This window comes from Saccopteryx bilineata, chromosome 8, assembly GCF_036850765.1.
Source record: "Saccopteryx bilineata isolate mSacBil1 chromosome 8, mSacBil1_pri_phased_curated, whole genome shotgun sequence".
NCBI classification, from domain to species: domain Eukaryota; kingdom Metazoa; phylum Chordata; class Mammalia; order Chiroptera; family Emballonuridae; genus Saccopteryx; species Saccopteryx bilineata.
In genome coordinates, this window is record NC_089497.1 from 5,000,136 (window position 1) to 5,017,875 (window position 17,740).

At 46.3% G+C, this 17,740-nt stretch overlaps 1 pseudogene; it reads right to left on the minus strand.

Annotated features, from left to right (window-relative positions):
• Positions 1-1,968: 1,968 nt before the first annotated feature.
• Positions 1,969-2,585, minus strand: LOC136311839 (superoxide dismutase [Cu-Zn] pseudogene; annotated as a pseudogene).
• Positions 2,586-17,740: the final 15,155 nt, after the last annotated feature.

Consider the following 17,740-nt stretch of genomic DNA (forward strand, 5'->3'; position numbering starts at 1 on the left):
ATAATGCATCACTCATTTAAAAAAATTTTTTCTAGCCCTGGCCGGTTGGCTCAGCGGTAGAGCGTCGGCCTGGCGTGCGGGGGACCCAGGTTCGATTCCCGGCCAGGGCACATAGGAGAAGCGCCCATTTGCTTCTCCACCCCCACCCCCTCCTTCCTCTCTGTCTCTCTCTTCCCCTCCTGCAGCCAAGGCTCCATTGGAGCAAAGATGGCCCGGGCGCTGGGGATGGCTCTTTGGCCTCTGCCCCAGGCACTAGAGTGGCTCTGGTCGCAACAGAGCATCGCCCCCTGGTGGGCAGAGCGTTGCCCCTGGTGGGCGTGCCGGGTGGATCCCGGTCGGGCGCATGCGGGAGTCTGTCTGACTGTCTCTCCCCATTTCCAGCTTCAGAAAAGTACAAAAAAAAATTTTTTTTCTATTGTTTAGGGAGGGAGAAAGACAGAGAGGAAAAAAGAGAGAAACATCAACTGCTCCTTATTCCACTTGTTGTTCCATTTAGTTGTGCACTCATTGATTGACACTCAGAACGTCCCTGACCGGAATGGAACCCAAGACCTCAGAAGGATATCGTTGTATCCACTGCACCACCCAGCCAGGGCTGAATTTCATTTTTTTAAACTGATTGCCCAGGGGAAATCAGTATAAATAGAAACTGTATTAACTCCAGTGAAAAATAAATTATTTCAAAGACTCTATGTTTTTTTAATTCTAAGAAAAATGAGTCAAAATATAATTTAATTGCACGAAACAAAATGTCATGGTTTATCCTACTTAGAGAAATATATTTTGAACATAAAATTTGAAGAATTTAGAATCCTTATGCATAGAATCTTAAAATCCTGCCCTAACTGTTATTCTTTTTTTGTTGTTGTACTATTTTCAAAGTAGAAAGAGGCAACCGGGATTGGGACTTATAAAAAGTTTTTATTTATGGATTTGTTTTCCTTAAATAGGTCAGAAAAAAAGAAAGGAAAATATTTTAGAACTTAAACCCAGTCTAAATACCATCTGAATAACCAAATCATCAATGCATATATCAAATAGATATGATACTCCTTTCGTATAGGCAACTCTAAAAATACTAGATGTAATGTCTGGTATTTTTACACGGCCTTACAATTGAAGCCATAAAAATTTTAAGTGACTTCTGTCCGTTTTTAGAAGGCAAAGTGATTTGAAAGGCGAAATTATCACTGTGGATTAAGAGAGGAATGTTGTACAAGGTAATTTAAAATTATCTAACTGAGAAACAAGACAAAATCCTAAGCTTAACACCATAGTCTCATTAAAAAAAAAGTTCATGGGAGCTTACACTAGGCATGAAAAAAAAACATTGGCTAGCATGTTATTTGAATGCCATACTAAAAATTAAACTACGGGTCATATCCAAGAGGCAAGCCTATGCCAAAGCATACAATTTTCAGTTATACCCACAAAGATTACAAAAAATGAGAAGGTGCCCAGCCTGATTTTACAAAATGTGCATTTTTCTGCCCTAGCTCCCAAAAAATGACAACCCCAAGGGGGGGCAGTGGGGAGAGGCGGGGAGAAGCCTCAGGTGTATTCTTTCAATCAAGACAAAATTGACACTTCCAACACCGCCTGACCACGGTCCCTAAACTAAAACCTGAGGACCGTTACCCTCCAGCGGTAAATGTAAAGGTGGCGAGGAGAGAGGATCAGAGCTTCAGGTTGCAACACAAAGCTGCTCTCAGAGGGCAGCCGCGTTCCAGCAACGGCGCACCTCTGAGGCCGTATAGTACTGGACTGCCGCCCGCCGGCGCTGGCTCCCCGAACAAACAGCCCCGCCGCGTAGGACAGAACATTCGTTTATTTTCTTTTTTTTTTTTTTTCCATTGAAACACATTTTAATTGAATGAGATGATACAATTATACAAATCTTCCAAGTGATCTAAATCAGCTCTTGATACAGGTACTTAAAGCAAATTAAAAAAAAAAAAAAGACACATATTACACTTTTAAGATGACAGTATTTAATGTTTACCAAGTTCAATTCCTACAACTAGCAAAACGAGTACTAGGACGCAGGCGGTCCTGGGGAATGTCACTGGGCGATCCCAATCACCCCGCAGGCCAGGCGGCCCCCAGCGTTGCCCGTCTTCTTGCTTTCATCATTCCCACCTCTGCCCAGGTCATCTCGTTCTTCATGGACCACCATGGTGCGCCCAGTGATGGAACGGTCTCCTGAGAGCGAGATCATAGAATCCTCAATAGCCACTTGGGCCACACCATCTTCGCCCGCAGTCACATTGCCCAGGTCTCCCACATGCCTCTCTTGATCCTGTGGCCCACCGTGGGTTTTGCTCAGAGGATTAAAGTGAGGGCCTGCACTGGTACAGCCTTGCGTATTGTCTCCAAACTGATGCACATGGAATCCATGCTCGCCTTTGGTCAGTCCTGAGATGGAGCCCGAGACCATGACAGACCCACTTCCCTTCTCCTCGAAGTGGATCAGATGCCGTGCACCGGGCCGTCGCCCTTCATCACGCACACAGCCTTGGTCGCCATGATCGCGGGCCGCGCTCGGTATTAACTCCAAATACCTACGAGACGCCGCGAAATACGCCTACCCATTCGTTTATTTTCTACTCGAAGTGTGTTCTTGGACAAGCGCTATGGACACAGTGAGTCATCCCGGTGTATGGATGCTTATTTATTTGTGGTGGGGGGGGGGCAGGAAGGGGGACGGAGGCCCTGAGGGGTGGCCCGTTGACTATTGTAATGGGTCGGATTGGAAACACTCAGCTAATGTGAGAAGTAATGAAGAGAGCTCCACCTCTGGAGAGGCGGTTTCAGACACAACAGTCTTTCCAGGCAAGCCGAAGAGGCAGAAGTGAGTCTGTTGCCAACAGAGGTTGCTAGGTGTTCGGAATACAGAAAGGTCGCCCTCCTGCTGTTTAAAATGGCATCCACTGGACGACCCCGGAAAGAACTTGGCGATCGCTACCCGAAGTAGTTGGCCCACCGGTGCAAGGCTGGCGACAGGCCAAGAAAAGATGTAAAGGCACATACACCCCATTCCCAGTGATATTGGCTGTGTGCTGTTCTTCTTGTTGTTTGTTTTTAATTATTACGCAAGCCTAACGTAAAAGCAATTAGGAGGGCCATTTCTATGAACTCTCCACACCGCACTCTCATCCCTGACCTTGGAAATGGCTGACCGCCACCTCTTCCTTATATCTTTAAAACTTAAATTCCTGGAGCGGTTGCCAAACCTCACGATTAAGTTTCTAGAGTGGTAACCAGAGAGAGGAAGACGCACATTCCAGTGTTGTTTTAATACAGCGATGGGTGGATTTTTATGGTGCGTATTATGCTAAATGAAGACCTGGTAAGAACATTTTCTCTTTCTTTTTCACTTAGTGGGACATGACAGTAAACCACAGTATGTAAATGATGTCTCTCTACCCCTTCCACCTGTCTCTATCTACAGTGACATCTCTTTGACTTCATGGACTGTGAGTGAGGACTTGCTGTTGAAACCGAGCCTATGGTTGGGCTGTAGGACTTGAAGTGGTGAAACATGAACTCACGCATCATCTTTCTGCGTCAGGGATGCTCAGAAAAGGAACGCATCTGAAGATGTCAGAAAAGGATGGAAAGGAGACGAGATTCGTGGTGACATCAGGAAAACCCAAAGGGGCTACTAGCCGTTCATCCCCACTGCAGGCAGATGGAATGGATAAGGAGGAAATTCTTGATAGAAGTGAGAAATAAAGAGCCAGAGGGTGGGCAAGGCTTTATGACTCTTCCTCATCATCAGAAAATATTGCCCGTGCCACCAACGCTAAGATACACATGACAGAAATCCACGGAACATTTCATATTTGATGATATTTGCCTGGTGCACAAAATCCCAAAATATTTTCTCAGAATCATATTTTTTTAAAAGGGGGGGAGATTCAATTAGCCTTTATTTATGTTACCAGAATTTACCTTTTCTCCCCCCAATTTACAACTTTTTGCCAGACAATGCTAAATCTCTTCTGCAGACCTCTTAAATCTCTTTTGTGTTAATGCACTCACTTCCTACAATTTGCACTACATCACCCCAAATCTGTCCTCACTCTGCCAAAGTGCTTCATGAAAACTCTCATTGTTCGCCCAGAAATGAACACTAAGGACAGGCCCCAGTTCCTATACAAGTGCTAATGAGCATTTGGCTCCTGTGCACAGGGACCTCACTGCTGCAACTCCTGCACAAGGGTGTCAACAGGCATTTAACATCTTTAGGGATGCCTCCTGGGTGAGGAGGGAAGCCCCGTAACCCCCAACTCCAGTGGTTCTCAAACTCTGGCACATTGGGCAGATGCCAGAATCACCCAGGGCACTTGATAAAGCATATAGATGCCAGGGCCCCTTTGCCAAAGATGTTGATGCTGGGGACCCGGAGTCGGGCGGGGTCCCGGGAGTCTGCGCATTTGTGAGACCATTCCCAGCTGTAACTCTACTGCAGCTAATTTGTGGATAAGGTTTACCCTGGACCAGCCCAGTGTCTGCTGGCTGTCTTAACATGATTACTCACAGGGCCACCTTTTGTCCTCAGAGTGTCTTTAAGTGGACAGAGTGGATAGCCACTGACATTGGACCCAACCTTCTATCCCCCAGATGAGTGACATTTTGAGACACCCCCCCCCTTTAGTCTAGCTTGTCTGTAAGAACAGGAAGTGATCCTTACTGATGTCTAGATCACTTTAGACCCAATTATACAATTCTTCCCATTTGTATTGTCAGCAGTCACGGCCACTGTGGCCATGAAGATAGATGCGGGTTCTCATTGAATTCGGATGGACAATAAAGAAACAGTGCAGTCAAAGAATGGTGGGCCATGCCTTTATTCAAGTCTCATACTGACCGACAAGCAAACACACAGAGCTCCCAAAGCCACTGGCACATTCTCCGGTTCCACAACCAGGAGAATGTTCTCTGGTTCCTCCTAGAACCAGAGGCCCCACCAGCCTCAGCGGAGCTCCCAAAGCCCCTCAGCCCTGGTTCCCCATCCGCACACCTTCTCCCTTCTCTGCACAAACTGGCTTCTCCTTCTGCACCCTGCAGTCTCCCTGCTCTCCCTGCAAAATATGACTTCTCTCTTCTTGCCCTTGTCCTTCTTCTCCTCTTTTTAAAACTCTCTGGTGAGAAAACCTCTCCTCCAGCAAACATGCAATTTCACAGACCCACGTAGACCTGGTGCTGCCTAGCCCCCGGTGCAAAGTATAAGTGAGCAGACATAAACAATCATGTTTTACAAACTTACTTGCCCAACACCATTCATTTGACAAATATTTTTGAATGCCTCCTCCCTGCCAGATGTGGCGTTAGACCCCGAGACTCAGTAGCAAACAAGGCAGGTAGCTCCCGTTCTGTAAGAATGGGGAGGGGGTGTCGGGTAATAATCAGGGAAGCAGTGCATACACAAAGATAACGTCCGGTAGAAGATGCTGGAACAAGACTGAGACAGGACCGGCCCTGGAGAATGCCTGTGGGTGGGGAGCAAGACAGACCGGGTGGTCAGAGGAAGCCTGGACAAGGAGGTGACCTCAGGGACAAAGAGCCTGAAGCGTAAGGAGCCGTCTCAGAAAGAGGGAACCTGCCTGTCAGACGGAAGGGAAGAGAGAAATGAAATGAGGTCAGAAGAATAACAGTCAGAGTGACGATGTCCCGTGAGCCAGGCACAGTGGTGAACCCTCTGCATAACTTGATGCAGTTCATATTTACAGTAGCCTTGTGAAGGAAACAATTCTTCTTCCCGTTTCACAAATGAGGACACAGAAACCTGAAAACTTAAGCAACTTGACCAAAAGTCTACAGGTGGCAAGCATTAGAATCAGGATTCAAAGCCAAGCAGTCGGGCCTGACCAGGCGGTGGCACAGTGGATAGAGCATCAGACTGGGACACAGAGGACCCAGGTTAGAGACCCCGAGGTCACCGGCTTGAGCACAGGCTCATCTGGTTTGAGCAAGGCTTGCCAGCTTGGATCCAAGGTCTCTGGCTCTAGCAAGGGGTCACTCGGTCTGCTGTAGCCCCCCCGGGGTCAAGGCACATATGAAAAAGCAATCAATGAACAACTAAGGTGTCGCAACAAAGAATTAATGCTTCTCATCTCTCTCCCTTTCTGTCTGTCTGTCGCTATCTGTCCCTCTCTCTCTGACTCTCTGTGTCTCTGTCACAAAAAACAAACAAACAAAAAAACGCAAGCAGTCGGAATCCCACGTCTGTGGGATGTTTTCAGAACATTTCTAAGTAATGATGAGGATGAGGATGATAGTAGTGATTATAATAATGATAGCATCTAACTTTAAATGAGTGATTACTATACTTTAAAATTATACTTCAGTTACAATTTCATCTCATTCTTACGAAGACCTTTGGAGACAGGTATTCTTATTTTATTTTACTTTTTTAAAAACTGAGGCAAAGAAACCAAGAGGATCTTGCCCCTCGCACATGGTCACAGGTCAACAAATCTCAGAGCAGAGATAGATCATGGGAGCCCTCCAGACCAGGAGTGATAATATTGACTTGGAAAACACCAGCCCTTTATATATATGATCTCTCTCTCTCTCTCTCTCTCTCTCTATATATATATATATATATATATATATATATATATATATAACTCTATACACACACACACACACACACACACATTTTTACTCTTAAAATAAAGAGCCCAAATGACGCTCCCGTCACCCTCCTGTCTGTAACACATCTTCAAAACGGACTCTGGTCTTAGCTCTGGAGTCTCTTGCAAACCCGTCCAGGTGTCTTTGTGAAACATCTTCTTGAGCCTTCTCTTTGGCTCCTGAACTCTCGCCCCTCGCGGGCTTCCCTCTCCGCCCTTGGCCCGTGTCCACGTTTCCACACGAGGCCTCCCGACTCTGGGTTTTGCCTTAATTTGGCTATTTAACTATGTATGGCTTCTGTCACCTTTTATTTTTTTCTATTTCCAAAGACCGGATCTTTATACTTCTAGAGCTTAACTTAACTACTGGCTGCAACCCCGCCCTGTGCAAAGGGGCTAAGAGGCCCCGGTATTCAGTCTCCGAGTACAGAGCGGAGGAGGAGCGTGCACAGCCCCGTGTCTCAAACCCACAGCACGATGCAGGCGGCGCCCCGCAATTTCCGTGCGTCCCAGCAGCCCGCCCACCTCACCCCCACACTCCCACGCCATCACCGCAAAGCACACACCGTTTGCTCCACGTTAAAAAAATAAAATAAAATAAATACATTTTAATCAGTCTGTATTGGCTTTTCCTTTAAAGTTGTTCTTACAATCATTCTAAAGTACACATTTTCTGCAGAAAATACTGGGGCTGAGCGCCCCCGGCACACGCCCGCCCGCCCCACGGGGAAGGAGAGGCTCAGGGAATGGTTGAAGAATCAAGTGCCCGCAGCGGGTCTGTGTGTGCGCGAATCCCAGACCTCTCTCAGGTCCGATGGTGTTCCAAAGCAATCTGCTCAGAGGATACACCCCACTCTCTCATTAGCTCCCTCATTATCATTTCACAAATAACAATAAATCTGAAGGCGCAGGGAGTTGACATGACTCGTTCCAAGTCGCACAAATCAAATGGCAATAATAGAAATAATCCCAGAATGAAATAAACGAGCAGGAGGTCATCTTCCTGAGACAAAGAGAAGGCGCTGGGCCCAGAACCGGGCTGCATCACACCGAAGTGGGAGGAAATCCGCCCAGAGCAGAATCTCCCACCCCACATCCCCCACCCCCCACCCCTATCCCACCCCCAAACACAGCGGAAGCAGACCCCGGCTTTGATGGAATCAAATCTAGCAAGTGTGCCGGAGGCATCATCCAGCTTTAAATTTTCAAAAACCATCAGTTGTCAAATTAGATGGAAGATGAAAGGAAAAATTGCCTTTTGCTGAGACCTACTGCTAAATTTGGTCAATTTTGTTGTTTATCAGGGCATAAAGTCCTTCCACTTTCCATCTGACACATTTGAAGGGAAAACACACACACACACACACACACACACACACTTGCTGCAATCAGGTGAAGTGGTTGTTAATGGTTCTAAACAGATACACAGGATTGCCTCATCCTCATCCCGGGCAATTAGGCTGCAAAGAAAGTGCTTAAACTCTGAGCAGCCGCTGCCATGGAACAGGTGGTCTTCCCGGGACTGGCATTGTGTGGACAATTCTGAATTGCTCAGTACGTTTCTGTTTTGATTTTGATTTTGTTTTTCTTTCTTTTTCAAACAAACTACTCATGAATTCAAAGGTCTCCCTTTTTATTAATTCTAGCTCAGCAAAAAATTTATCCAAAGAAAGCTTGAGATTGTATAATACAATGGAAAAAGTAGAAGCGAAATAACAATAATAATAACCAGGATAAAAAAATCTATTGGAAAAGAAAACATAAATCAAACAAAAGAAAAACTTCGCAAGTTGAATCCCTGCCTCACGCTGAGCCCGGCAACTCCTTCTTGGATGACCAGCCCATCCACGCTGCAGAGAAAAGCGCTTGTAAATCACCGAGGCCAAACGTTCTGGGAGGGAAAACTTACGGCTTTCCACATACACAAATGTAGGCAAACAGAATTTAATTCAATGCCCAAGTTTTTGTTTCATGTTATGTCCTGCAGGAATCTCTTCTCCGCCATCTCTACACACACACACACACACACACACACACACACACTAGCACAAGATTAGATCATGTGGTTTTAAGAGCTCTCTCCACCTGTCCTGGACTCCTCTTATCCTAGTAGATCCACCCGTTCCTTCCATTGCTTTGTATAATCTGCTGTTTTCCCTCGTGCTGAAGCATAGTCAGTACCAGGTAACAGAACACCAAATAAAAGACTTACATAGCAGGGATATTTACGATCTCCTTAACATGAAGGTGGAAGATAGGGGGACCAGGACGGCCACCAAGAACCAGCTTCTTTCTTTCCTTCCTCTCTATCGTCCTCAGCCAATCAACTACTGCCTCCCGGTCCCAAGCTTGCTACAGCGTTGCGCCAGACAGGTGGAACTTGGATAAGTCAAATACATATGGAGTGGGTCACTTTGTGTCCTGATTTGTCTATGAATATTCCTCTTTACCCCCACCGTCCAGGCATACTTATTCTTCCCGTACTCAAAGGTATCCTTGAATGAGAAATTATATGGTCACCATCTCAGATGTCATGGGGCAAATTTCTTCAGTTCAGAGAGCCCTTCCTTATCTTCTTTATAAAGGAAGATGACACTACTTGAATGAGGTATGCATGAGAGTTAAATGGGATGTTTTATGTAAAATGTCCAACAACTGCCTGGCCTGTGGTGGAACAGTAGATAAAGTATCCACCAGGAATGCTGGGGTCCTTGGTTGGAAAACCGGGGATGGCTTTGCAGCTCCTAGCCTATGGTGCAGTGGACGGAGCATCCCCCTGAAGCACCTAGCCTGTGGTGCCCTGGATGGAGCATCCCCCTGCAGCACCTAGCCTGTGGTGCCCTGGACGGAGCATCCCCCTGCAGCACCTAGCCTGTGGTGCAGTGGACAGAGCATCCCCTGCAGCACCTAGCCTGTGGTGCCCTGGACGGAGCATCCCCCTGCAGCTCCTAGCCTGTGGTGCCCTGGACGGAGCATCCCCCTGCAGCACCTAGCCTGTGGTGCAGTGGACGGAGCATCCCCTGCAGCACCTAGCCTGTGGTGCCCTGGACGGAGCATCCCCCTGCAGCACCTAGTCTGTGGTGCCCTGGACGGAGCATCCCCCTGCAGCACCTAGCCTGTGGTGCAGTGGACGGAGCATCCCCCTGCAGCACCTAGCCTGTGGTGCAGTGGACGGAGCATCCCCCTGCAGCACCTAGCCTGTGGTGCAGTGGACGGAGCATCTCCCTGCAACACCTAGCCTGTGGTGCAGTGGACAGATCATCCCCCTGCAGCACATAGCCTGTGGTGCAGTGGACAGAGCATCCCCCTGCAGCACCTAGCCTGTGGTGCAGTGGACAGAGCATCCCCCTGCAGCACCTAGCCTGTGGTGCCCTGGACGGAGCATCCCCCTGCAGCACCTAGCCTGTGGTGCAGTGGACAGAGCATCCCCCTGCAGCACCTAGCCTGTGGTGCAGTGGACAGAGCATCCCCCTGCAGCACCTAACCTGTGGTGCCCTGGATGGAGCATCCCCCTGCAGCACCTAGCCTGTGGTGCAGTGGACAGAGCATCCCCTGCAGCACATAGCCTGTGGTGCAGTGGACGGAGCATCCCCTGCAGCACCTAGCCTGTGGTGCAGTGGACGGAGCATCCCCTGCAGCACCTAGCCTGTGGTGCAGTGGACAGAGCATCCCCTGCAGCACCTAGCCTGTGGTGCCCTGGACAGAGCATCCCCCTGCAGCACCTAGCCTGTGGTGCCCTGGACGGAGCATCCCCTGCAGCACCTAGCCTGTGGTGCCCTGGACGGAGCATCCCCTGCAGCACCTAGCCTGTGGTGCAGTGGACGGAGCATCCCCCTGCAGCACCTAGCCTGTGGTGCAGTGGACAGAGCATCCCCCTGCAGCACCAAGGTAGCCAGCTCTGATCTGTGGTAGATGCCTCCATCCTGAGAGCTCAGAGCTGCCCTCAAGGTTGCCAGTTCAAACTTGGCCATCGCACCTGTGAAAGGCACTCAATGGCACAATTTAATGGAACAACAAGTTGATGCTTCTCTCTCTCTTTCTCTCTCTCTCTCTCCCCCCCCCCCTTTTTCTCTCTCATAAAGAAGTGGCTCGCCGTGAAAACTCTAGCACCCCTTCATCTGAAGGCCACTCTCATGAAGACCGTGAATCTCGCCAATCTCGCCCACTCTGCAGTGTAAAGTTTCTCGACAGCACAATGGGCTGGAAGGAAGTAAAGCTGTTCATGTACATGTAAATACGTGCTTTCTTGGTGGTCTTGGTGTCTAATCCAATTCACCATGCAATCTAGCCACATTTTCTAAATATTACTCAGAATGTAACATTTTTCTCTAAGGGGCCACTGGTCATCACGGACAGAATAAAACAGTCCCTGCCTACATGCTGATGCTCAGCCCACATCTGAATAAATTCACGGTGATCTGTCACACGGAATACTCAAAAACACAGCCTCTCTGTGGCAGCATCCTATGATCTAGCCTAGAACATTCTCATTGAAGTATACCAACAGCAATATGGATATATACTACTTTCCCGGTAACAAAAAACATCATAGAAAAGACACTTCCACAGCATCTAGATTGTGGCACTCTCATACCATCAACTAGAAACATCTTTTGCAGTGGGATAAAAATCACATTTTTAAAAAATAAATGAAGGAAGCCGGTGACCCTGGATAAGCCAAATCCTTAATTCCCAAAGGATTATGTAAGTCCCAAAGACAGGTATCTATGTAAATACTCCCATTCTGTTTGGGTATTAAGAAGGCCAGGCTAGCACTCAGCCAATAGAAAGGACATTTAACGGGTAGCATTCCGATTATCTTTCCAGATTTCCAGCCTCCGGAAGGGGACAACACATTCAGGTCACACTAGGCAGATGTAGGCAGATAGCAACAGCACTTTCCAAACACAGTCAACACATCCCAGAATATGTTTTCTTGGTTTACGAACACACAATACTGCCAAAGCATGGAAATTATCAGCATGTACGTATTTCAGATAATAAACCATTTCCCCAGAGCTATCAACAAAGCCCTTTGTGAAACAACTGATTAACCCATCAAATGTTTATTCCTTAAGATTTTCCTGAGAAAATTACCTCAATTTTTCCCCCCTGGGGAGCAGGGGAGGGTATTTATCTTTTTCAGTTTAAAAAAGTGAGAATAAGACTGATATCCTATTTTTAATGCAAAATATTACTAGTTTGGTTAGTCATTACAAAAATGCGTCAAAACCAAATACAGAGAAATCAACACTGTTTTTCTAGGCCACTAAACAGCTTTGACTGCCTAAATGACATACAGAAATAGAAAACAGTATGAAAGTATATGTTTTGCTTTATGTGCTACTAAGTATCTAACATTTGGATAAGTAAAAAATTGTACTCCCAGAATTCTACCCGCTCCGTGTGTGTGAACCGGGAGCAAGCCGGACCTATCGCGTGTTGTGGCTCTAATCTTGGTGCTTATCGCTTTGAAGGGCTCCTTTCATGTCTGTGTTTCTGTCACATCGCTTACTCCAGCCTTGGAATCATGATTATCGATGGACCCAGGACCGAGAGCCTCCTTTCTGAAATTGGAGTTCACTGAAACAGGGTCTTCCCACACCGCACCGACTGTGCCCTGGTTCTGAGTTTTCCAGCCCTGAATAGGCTGTGGGGGAAGAATTCGCTCTTGCAGTCCTTGAGAAATGCCTTTCCGACCCAGGACTTTAGTGCCGTTGTTTTCACGGAAAAGCGCTTTTGTTCCGAAGCACAGGCAGGTACAGTCAAGTTGTGAGAGGCATGGATTTGCCTTTCAAAGAGATGATAGTTATCATCAATGTGCTGAATCCCATAAATAAAAGCTGAATGGAGCTGAGAGGACCTAGATCGGGTCCTTACCTAGCTGGCCATGCTGCTTAGTTAGGGTCGGGTCATTTCCACGAGCCTCATTTTCTTCGGCTGTGAAATGAAGGCTCTGATGTAAGTGGGGTTCGGAGCTCCAGCAAAGACAAGCCTCTCTTTTGAATATTTTGTTTCAGTCAGCTTTGATGATTGCCTTTCTCCACTACTTCCCTAAATGTAGGTGGACCCCTTCCCGTTCTGCCTGGCCTTGTTCATTTTATAAAAGTTCTCTGATTATTTCAATAGACTGGAATAAAACAATGAGCATGTCTAATTCTCTTCTGTAATTTTGAAAGTATAAGGACATTCTCTTGATGCAGCATGCATATACATACATATATATATATATATGCTATGTAAAAATATGCATAAAATCGATCAGAATAATTTCATATGGGAAATGATTGTGTTTTCTCTTATCTCTCAACCCTGTAGAAAACTGGGAGCATATTTGCTCTTTTCAAATAAGAAGGGCCTGTGTCCTCTTTCATGAAGTACACAGAGAAGATGTTTGGCCCACCAGGCGCATCATGACTGAAAGAGATGTTGAACTCACCACCTGGAAACCCACCCTGCCGCTGCTGAAAGGCCCCCGGCTCCCAGGAATGCAGCCGGGCTGGCCACAGCCTTGATTCTGCAGCTGAGAATCTCAGTGCAAGTGAGCACAACAGGGCCTGGCTCTCAGCTTCCCCTCCAAAGTACAACGTGTCCAGTGTGAGCTCAGTAGCCCTTCAGCCAATACAAATAAACGGACATTTGCTGTTTTTATTTCTAATTCCATAGTTGTGTTCTACAAAAACTAATGTCATTTTAAAGATCTATTAAACCAAAACGATTAGAAAAATAGTTAAGATGTTGCTATTTAAAAAAAAAAAAAAAGGAGTAGTCATTGTGAACAAATATTTCCCACATTTACAAAGCACACACATAAAAACCTCTCCCCAAGGAGCTGCAGTGGAATATTATGTTTTTTTAATAAAGCAACATGTGGAAGGTGTGAATCAACCAATATCTAAATTTAGGTTCTGGAAAGAGAGGCTCACTTTAATAAGATAGCAAGATATCTAAAATTTGAAAGAAAAGCTGATCATTGGAAAAGGTGGCATACTATATTGGCCTTATCTTTTCACACATAGCTCATTCACCACTTGTTACTTGGACTAAAGAAGTTTTTAAAGGCTATTTTTTTAAAGCACTTTCGTTTTTTGTAAAAATGAAAAACCTATCATATACAGAAGGCTATAAATGGTTTGAAATTTGTTTCCCTCTGTGTGTGTGTGTATACTGTGTGTCTGTGTGTGTACATATATACAGATACATATATAAAGCCAGTATTCCCGAACACATGGGCTATTTGAATTATTATATTAATTTAATTCACATTTATACTTCTTAATGTAAGAAGATAATAGAAACTTTTTATTCCTCCACATTATGTGCTTAAGGTCACACACCCGGATCTCCAATATAAGGTTTATTGATATTGAAAACAACAAATATTACAGAGAAATGTTTCCTTTGGGAGAGAGACTTATAATGAACTCCCACATGCCGACCCCTATGCATGGCAGGACGTTAGAACGAGCCCGGGGCCCGCTCTCAGACTGCCCATGTGCTTAGACAACTACATGCATTCCTGTACAATCAGACGGGCCACAGAGGAAAGCCCACGCAGATGCAGAACACTTCATGTGCCCTATCGTCTTCATCCCAATGGCTTTGCTATGATTTCTGCCTTGAAATCTTCACAAGAGAGAGAGGTTGTCGAAGTTAAAATAAAAGACAATAGTAAGCTATTGCAGGCAAAGTTTTTGTAAGAAATGTTTTCTAAAAGATAGCTTTTATGGATAAACCTAATTGTTAGAAGATCATCTGTATTCATAACCACATCATGGTTTTACTCACTTGTGTAAATAGAAAACGATAATGACAGAGGAAAATAGCCCGAGTCTCTGACGTAACTGTGAACCAGACTTTCATGACACCTCGGGATCTATCTATTTATTGTGCTCGGAGAACAGAATTAACAACTAGCACTGAGGATGAAAATAACTTTTCATCAAAGAGTCATGCTGCATACATGCTTGGAAATCACCAAAACATACCCTTACATTACAGGAGAGTTATAGAGATAAAATTCAGAGGTAATTAGCTGAGATCAATGGGACAAAAAAAATTAAATCATTGTATAATAGTAGGAATTAGATCATCCCTTCGAAATGACTGTATCTTACTTTTTAAAGTGATGGTAAGGAGGTGAGCTAGAAAAGTTCCAGGGTCATGTAGATCATCAGGGATTTCTCACAAACATGGAGAGGGGTATCCTTTGAATTGGGAAATCGTATACAGAGAAGTTTCCGGAAGCGTCGTAATGGTTCTCAAAGCAAATACTTCATAGACAACTTCCACTCGGTCTCGCAGAGTTCTGAGTGTTTATTAAATGTGAGATTGGAGCCGTTCTTCAATTTTAATTCTTACTCTAAAGCGCAGCATGTATTATAAGCCTTGTAAGTCCTCACTGTGTGGTTTTTGTGGGACCTGGGTTCCTGGTCAGGGGCTCCCCGGGAGTGCTCATGCCCCGGGCAGCCAGGCAGGACTTCACACATGGGCACTTTCTCATGTCACAGACACCGCTGACAACGCCATGCAGCCCTTACCTTCTCTCCTTGTCCATCACTCACCCTGACTCTGCCCCAGACAGCTCAGTGCTCACGGTTGTATGATGCCTTTATCTTTGGAAGTATATTTTCTGCTGGTCTAATATGTCAGTGTGACACAGGGGTTCATATGTGTGCCTGTGGTCAGGTAAACGGTCACTGAAAAAATGTAGACTCTTGTTAATTACGGGACCGGTAACCCGTTAGCCTGAGGCATCTGGACTACTTGCCCTGAATCTTCTGTGTGCTGATAAATAACCTCCCCGGAGAAGGAACACTGCTCAGGCACGCACTTCTCTGGAACTCACTTCAGAGGCATTTTCCTGCCACCAACCCCTCATCCCATTGCTGTCTCTGCTTATGAAACACTGGTTGCCTTGGGCTCATGAATAAATAAATATACATAAGCTCTTTGGGGAAATGTTTGTGTACACCTTTAGCTAGAGTCCTGTGGAGTTTTTCAAGCTGGAGGGGATCAACTAATTAAATAACAAAGCATATATACATATATATATATATATATATATATATATATATATATATATATATATATATAATTTCTTTTTTTAAAAGAAAGGACCCTTCGTTTTCTGCAATAATGCTCATTCAGCCCTTAGCTTCTGGACATGCCAAAGCTTCTCTACTTTCTTTCCAAATTACTTTCACAGAGGGCTAGTATATGGTGGATTTTGCTAATGTAAGAAAATATTTAAGGGAGGAGACTTCATCAGCCAAGTAGGCTGTTATTCAATCGTTTTAGTTAGAGTTTCCGTAGGCACTCCTGAGGTTTGGAGGTAATTACAGATATTCCTTTTGTTGTTGTTGTTGTTTGAGAACATTATCCAAAAGTGCGACTCCCCATCCTGAAAAGACAGTGGCAGTTCCAGCCAATGAAAGCGAATGGAAATGAACTCTTTGGCTTTGAATGGGGAGGCGGCAGGGAGTAGAATACCGTTAAGTGACTGCAGCAGGTGACCAGCATACCTCACCAACCTCCGCGCGTTCAAATCCCTAGTTTTTGCTACTCAGTCGGGAAATTATATCTGAGATTAATTTAGCTGCATTTCCATTTGGAAAATTAATCTCGTTCTTCATCAAGAGATTATAAAGGTCTCCACAGCCACCCCACCCCACCCCCATTTATTCCCTCGTTTTGAGAATCTGTCTGACCGCGAAGGTTTTCCGAATCACCACGCAAACACAGAGAAGGCATTCACTCATTCATTCATCCATTCACTCCTTCATTCATCTTTCCAAAAGGTCCCAAGCTGCCCCTGATGCTCCCGGAAGCTTCTCCAAGCAATTCCCCGGGCAGCTCAAGTTTTCGCCTGGAGTACAACAGCTTTCAAGGAATCACAACAAAATATAGCCAAGCAGCTCTGCTTGACTGCAGGGAGGCGGGAGCTGGGGGGGGTGGGGGGGCTGGTGTCTCTCTTCTCTCTCTCTCTCTCCTTCCACCCTTGTTATAAAATTTTGACATGCACGGATAGAACAGTAGGTTAATTAGGCGGGAGTCTCCGGCTCATCCCCCGGGGCAGTTTTCGGGTCGCAGGGCTGGAGCCCGGGACAGGCCGCGAGCGGGGCTGGCTGCTGGCGCGCACAATGGCGCAATGATTCGTCTCAAGTTCCGTCCACCTCCGCGCCGCGCCTCGCATCCTGCAAGCTTCGTTAGGCCGACCGTGTCCCCTGGAAAGGCATGACTTTGAGGAAGGGGGGGCTGTTTGTTTACTTTGGGACTTGGCTTGGACAGCAGCAGCTTCGGGGGAGCTGGAAATGACTCCAGACAGATTCGCGCCATCTGCGCGGAGGGCGCAAACGTCTGAACTCTCGCCGGTCGTGGCTTCTCCCGCGCGCCTCTGGCCTGCTCCCCGACTCGTCCAGAACCTGGTGGCACAAGCTCGCGTTCAGGAGCCGCTGGCTGTTTTAAAAACTCCACCTGGGGACTGAGCTTGCCTACCTCGTAGTCCAGCTGCAGACCCTCACCCTGAACCTTGTCCCTTCCCTTCAGCTAGTCCGGTGCCTGGGGGGGCAGGACTAGGGCCGAGTCCCGCCTTCTGCCCAGGTCACCAAACCCTCCACACCTGCTCCAACTCGGAGTTCGACCCTCTAGAGCCGCCAGGCAGAGCGGACCGTTCTGGCACTGAACTAGAAAACAGTCACACAAAGAAACAAAACAACCAGCTTTGAGTGCACACTTGGCGCAGTGGGGAGAAGGTTGCAGTGTTTTGTTTGTCTACTTATTTTTATGATTTTTTAAAAAATTTTGTATGAAGGTAGAGCAAGTGATGCAGGCGAGAGGGTCAAGAAAAGAGATGAGAGATGGCCTTACAGTACAGAGAAGGAGCTTTTTCGACTCGGCTGGCCGGTCAGGGTTGGTCTTTTTCTAGAGCCGAAACTTTAAGGGTTTCCCTCTGCATCGTCCAGAACCGTTTGTAGATGCACTCTAAAGAGGAAGAATACATCTACGTCTCCAGCCTGGTGTGTAACACCTAGTATATATCTGACAGGCTGCATATACTATAAAACAGGCTGCCTGTCAGATAACACTGGTCCCTACAT